This window comes from Macrobrachium nipponense, chromosome 48, assembly GCF_015104395.2.
Source record: "Macrobrachium nipponense isolate FS-2020 chromosome 48, ASM1510439v2, whole genome shotgun sequence".
Taxonomy (NCBI): Eukaryota; Metazoa; Arthropoda; class Malacostraca; order Decapoda; family Palaemonidae; genus Macrobrachium; species Macrobrachium nipponense.
In genome coordinates this window covers 13883910-13889946 of record NC_087223.1, presented here as the reverse complement: position 1 = coordinate 13889946, position 6037 = coordinate 13883910, and positions in this window count along the sequence as shown.

Here is a 6037-nt window from a genome sequence, read left to right as displayed (position 1 = left end):
AACAAAGTTACCGCACAGCTCAGGAAGTCTAGACGGCTGCAGAGCCTGCAGCATCGCAACCATCCACTCAGCGAAAGTGGCTTGAGAACTGGCTCAAGCCACCAATGAAAAAGAAGACTTACCGCCACCAGCCAATAGCAGATCAGCATGGGGCAGACCCCCTGCTGTCGACCCCAAATATATGGAGGACGGATACCACACCAAGAGCAGTCCACCCTCAGCTTCCCAGCCCGAGGATGTCTGGCAGCTCCAGACCAAAGCTCGCTTCAAGAAAGAGAGAGAGAGAGAGAGAGAGAGAGAGAGAGAGAGAGAGAGAGAGAGAGAGAGAGAATCATTAATGACTCTGATTTCTGTGGTATCATGGTTTATCTGTAAAATTCAATTATACACACCGGTTTTGACTCTGTATTTGATCATGACCTCTATAGCCTCTTTACGTAGCAGGGAAAAAGCCGCTATTTGAAAAATAGAGAAAAAACTCTACGAGTATAACGCTGCTGAAGTAGCCATTACTTTTATAAAGTATGCTTGAGAGAGGGTCTGCTTTGTAAATACACTTATTATTATTATTATTATTATTATTATTATTATTATTATTATTATTATATTATTATTATTATTATTATTATTATTATTATTATTATTATTCAGACTATGAATCCTATTAATTTGGAACAAGTACAGTAAGGGCCACTGAATTGAAATTTACGCTAAAAAACATAGTGTTCATTAAGAGAATATCTTGGTATGAAATATGACTTGGAGCCACTACAGACCCGGGGACGATCGATTTTCGCGGGAAAAAATATCTGAGAATAACTTTTTTTGCCCTTTTTTTGTAATTGACCCAGTAAAAATAAAGCCTGAAAAACATCAAACGGTAAAGGGGGTACCCATTGGGAAACTGGGGTTTTTGGGTGGGGGGAAGCGGCGAACGTCTTTCACGGCGCACGTAACTCTCAATTCCTCGTTATGAGACCCAGAACTTTGACACAATGCAAAAGTTTGACCCCTTACTCTGCATTCAAGGTTGATGTAGGCTAGGGTAGCCTAAGACCACTTACATTGCAAAACATTAGAACGACTAGCCTACATGTAAAATTTCTAGCCTAGGCTACCACAACCGACATAGGCTCGACCTCTTACTCGCATTCAGGTGGACGTAGGCTAGGCTAGCCTAGGACCCCTTACATTGCCGAACTTTTGAAAGGCTAGCCTACATGTAAAATGTCTAGCCTAGGCTACCACTAACCGACATTATATTAGAAGCTCAGATCCCACAGTAAGGCCGCAGCGGAACGGCGCTTCGCGCCTTATCCACATTTTTAAAGATTCTTGGCAGGCGAGACATGTTCTGGCAAGAGGTAATATTGTGCTGCGCGCGCTAACCACAGAGGTTACAGTGAATTAGCCACAGTACATACAAAAAACCACGACTAGCCAATTCTTCCCCCCAATAACTGTAACATTGAACACCTTTCTCGTTCACCACGGCCTTACTGTTCGAACACGTGCTCCGGTACAGGCTTCAAACTAACCGAAACAGTACTGTTCGAACACGTGCTCCGGTACTGGCTTCGAACTAACCGAAACACTAGTTTTAAGGCTAACAAACATTAATATACAACTTACCTTATTCACATTTCAAAGTCGATGCTGTCTGACGACCATGAAGGGGTAGAAGAAGGCATCAGTCTCGGCCTCTTTGAAACGGGTGAGGGATCACGTGGCTCGCTGGTAGAAGGTCCTGGCCTTATTGTTTCGGGCCGGGAAATCCAATTTGAGATGGGGGGTGTCGGGCGGCTTTTGAGCGGATAGATACGTTTGATCAATTTCAGGAACACCCGAAATGGACACGGAACATCTTGTAGATACCGCTTCTGGATACAGTACGTAGAAAAATAGCTTTCGTAAAGTTCTTTCTGCGTACCGTGTCTCGGTAGCGCGCTCCGTTTAAGGACACGCCACTGCGATTCTATAGTGTTCGTGTGTACATTCGGGTCAATCAGGGCTAACAAAAGTTAACGCGTGGGTTCACGACATTATGCGCAAAATAATGATCCCGAACTTTGCTGTACGACTTCCAGCAATCAGATACGATTGTGGTTTCTGGAAGTACGTTATCAAGTAACACCGGGATCAGAGTTTCGGCAGAACGATCTGGAACCACCTTGAAAAAGGTCTCGCGTGTCTGCCGGTCAATGCCACCGAACACCCAAGATCCCTCTACCTTCCGTTTCCCAAATTTAGATTCATCGATCTCAACAATATGACCAGGACCACCGATTTTCTTATTATCAGCACACAGGATTTGGCAACATACATCTCTACAAAAATTATACCAATCGATCATGGTGTTCGGCGCTAAAGGCATAACCAAATCTGTGACAACACACTGTGGGATCTTCTTTGTGAAGCAAAATATTAATATAATAATCGTTTCAAGAGACAAACACGACTTTTCAAAAAAGGATCTGTGCCGAACTGATACCTTCTTACCGCACTTACTGTTTGTACATCCATCGCCACATGTATATCGCTTGGCCCGTGGCCTCGCTGGTCCCATGTTTCATGAATCGACGGTTCGCTGTGTTGCATGTTGTGCATAACCCCGAATAGTCACCAAGTAACCCTTCCCTATATAACCACTTCATAGATTCGTCACTGTTTCTTAAAAACTCGAGAAGGATACCAATATACAAATGCGTATATTGGTCGAACTGGTCAGCAGTAACACTTTTTGGAAACAATACGGAATGAGTTCTATCCATGGCGGCGGTGTAGAACGGAAAGGGCAAATTTTGTGACTGCAGGTATGATTGTGTGATTCATATTCATGGGTCACGTTTTGATTGGTTGGGAGGAAGTTAATCCATGTCCCTTGGGAATGACCTGGGTCAACCTGATACAGGATTGGTTTGGTTTAAAATTTCCTGCGTTGGGGGCGGGCCGACGTACAGCGCCTGTCCGCGGCCAACTCAAGAACTACGGGAGCTCCAACCGCCGTGTCAGCCTTCACATCAAGTGGGTACTTAGAAAAATTTAAGTTTCATAGGAAATATCGGCGGATGGTATTTTGGCGTAAAATGGTCGGATAAGTGACTTTTCTGGTATATTTTGGAATTCTGGACAACTTTTATTCTATGCATTTTGTTATTTGGGGTATTGGTTCTGGAATTGTAGGATCTGTCCCCGGGTCTGCGAACTACCCTATGACTTTTAATGTATATTTTGCTTCTGAAATTCCACTCACGATCAAGAATAGGAATCAATCAAGGACGTAGAAAAGGATAAGTGTTTTGGATAATTTTTCTTAATAGTTACCCATAAACTTTTACTGGTTTGAAATCCGTTTTCTTTTTCTAGAAGTCGTACAGAAAATTGTATGTTTATTTTGCTAAATTAATCATAATATGGAATGTATCCATCATTTCTTTTACACAATTATAATATAATTTGCACTTGAGACTTCTCAGTCGTCAACACTTTCTCTTTATTGAAAATACCAACCAAAGGTATTTTTTGGCCGGAAGGAAATCTATTGCGAAAATCGACTACTGGAGAAAAATAACATTGAGAATGATTTGTTGAGTGAGGAGGAGATTGAGGAAATGCAAGATAAGTGCTTGGAGATCAGTATGTTGCGGCAGTGTGTCTTGGGGGGAGTACGTGTGGAAGATTGGCCACATGAGTTGGGTGTGTATAAGAGGGTTGCTAAACGGTTTGTGGTTCGTAAAAACATAGTGTACTTTTTGCATCAGGAAGGGGTGTATGACAGGGAAGTGTATGTGCCGGTGTTTTTTGTTGAGTCAGCAGTGAGTATGTGTTTGTTGGTGCATGATCGGATTGGGCATATGGGGAAAAATAAGTTGTGGGAGTGCATGAGAGAGAGATTGTATGCGCCTGGGTTGAATAATTTTTGTGTGAATGTGGCTGTTATGTGTGAAGACTGTCAGAGGGGAAAGTATCCGAGTGTGCATGCGAGTCCACCTGTGTTGCGATTGCAGATGAAAGAGCCGTTTGAAATGCTTGTGATTGATTGTGTTTCGTTGCCAAAGACTGTGAGGGGGCATGTGGGAATGATTGTGATGGTGGATCACATGAGTAAATTTGCCTATGCGGTTCCCATCAAAGATAAGAGGAGTGAAACTGTTGCACGGATGGTGGGGCAAGCTATGTTGCCTATGTGTGTGTGTAAGCCGGCAGAAATGTTGAGTGATAATGGGCCTGAGTTTGTGGGGTGGGAATTTGAAGGAATGGGGTATTGTCCATGTGTATTCTACTCCGTATATGCCCAGTGCGAATGGTTTGGCGGAAATTACTGTTAGAACGATGACTGAGATTTTGCGAATGATGAATAAAGGCGACAATGATTGGGATATGTATGTAGGACGTGCAGTTTGGGTATATAACGCCACACTGCAGAAGAGTATAGGTATGTCTCCTTGTAAGTATGTGTTTAATTTTGAAAGGATTGTTAGGCCGCAGCTGGGTCTGTCAGAGAGTGATCGAGATTTGTGGAAGAAAGCGAGTGAAAGGTTTGAAAGTTTTAGGGATGGAGATAAGGTGTTGAAAGAGGTGGTTGAGAAAAGGAGAATGAATGTGAATAAGGTAAGGGAGAAATTTGAAGGGCCTTTTGAGATTTTGGAAGTGGGACCAAGTGGATTGAGTTATGTGTTGGGGAAATTGCGAGTAGATAGGGGTGTGGATGAGGTTAGGGCACACCATAACCAGCTCCGTAAGTGGAGGGAAGTACCCCAGTATGTTCGGGAGAATGCGATGAGTGAGTGGTTGAGGGTGAATAAATGTGAGCCGAGTGTCAGTGAGCAAATGGGTCTGGAAGATCGCAGTTGGTGTTGGTTGAGTATGGAATGAAGCGGAAAAAGGTAAGGAAAGGGAATGAAAGGGAGAAACGTGAGCTGCATGATAGAGTGGTTAGTGTTAGGGTAAAAATGGTGGATAAAGCTACACAGTATAATGCAGATGACTTTGAGGGAAGGAATGATACATATAGCGTGTGTGGGTTTGAATTGTCAGGGTTTAGTGAAGTTTCACCAGGAAGGGAATCAGGTAGTAAGGATGTAGTTGGCAGTATGAATGAGTCTCTTCGGGAGTTTGGCAGGAGTGTAAATGAGGTAAGTGACTTGGTGGCAGAGTTACGAGAGATGTTCAGACAAGAGTTAGAGGGGGTAGATGAGATAGTGAATGGGATTTGGGGGGATGGTAGTTAGGGAGATAGTAATTGTAGCCTGACTGGAAGTGATCTGGGAGAAGTTGATGGCGGTGTAACTGAGAGTGTGTATGAGGGCCCTCAAACAAGATCCAGGGGACCTGCATCTGAGCATCCGTGGGTGTTGCGGAAGGCTATTTAGTATGGGTGTCGTGAGTGAAAGGGGACATTGTCAAATGTAACAGGGGAGTAAATATGGAGGAGTTATGAAGTTCCATTTGACAACGTCTGTGTGTGTGAGAGAGAGAGAGAGAGAGAGAGAGAGAGAGAGAGAGAGAGAGAGAGAGAGAGAGAGTAATTGCTGTATGGATGGTTAATGACTGAATTGGTTGTTGGTGGGTTCTGGGTTGTTTGCTGTTAGAGATCTGTGTTTTGAGTGAGAGTTGTCAGTCAGTCTTTGGTGAGAGCTGGTGATAGTAGTGTCGGCAGCAGTCTTGAAGGAATTCAAAGTCAGTTGAGTTGTGTTATTGATTTGTTGTTTGTTTTGTTTAGTTTGATATTGTTGCGTAAGAGTTGTTGTGCCTGTATTGTTGGGTGGTTGTGCTATGAGGTTTTTGTTGAGTTATGCGTGAGTTCCTGAGGGTTGTATGTGATGGTTATAGCTATAGTTGAGGGATGTTGTTGTTGTTCTTAGTTATTGTTAAGTTTGGTGTTGTTAGTGGGTGTGTGTGTGTGTTGCCTTTTTGTGTTGGTTTTTTTATTAGTAATTGTTTTTGAAGTGGTCTTGTGTTGTGGTTGAGTTCCTTGTTGTTTGCTGGGTTGTGGTTGTTCCTTGGTTGTTTGCTGTGTTGTCGAGTCGGGGTTGTG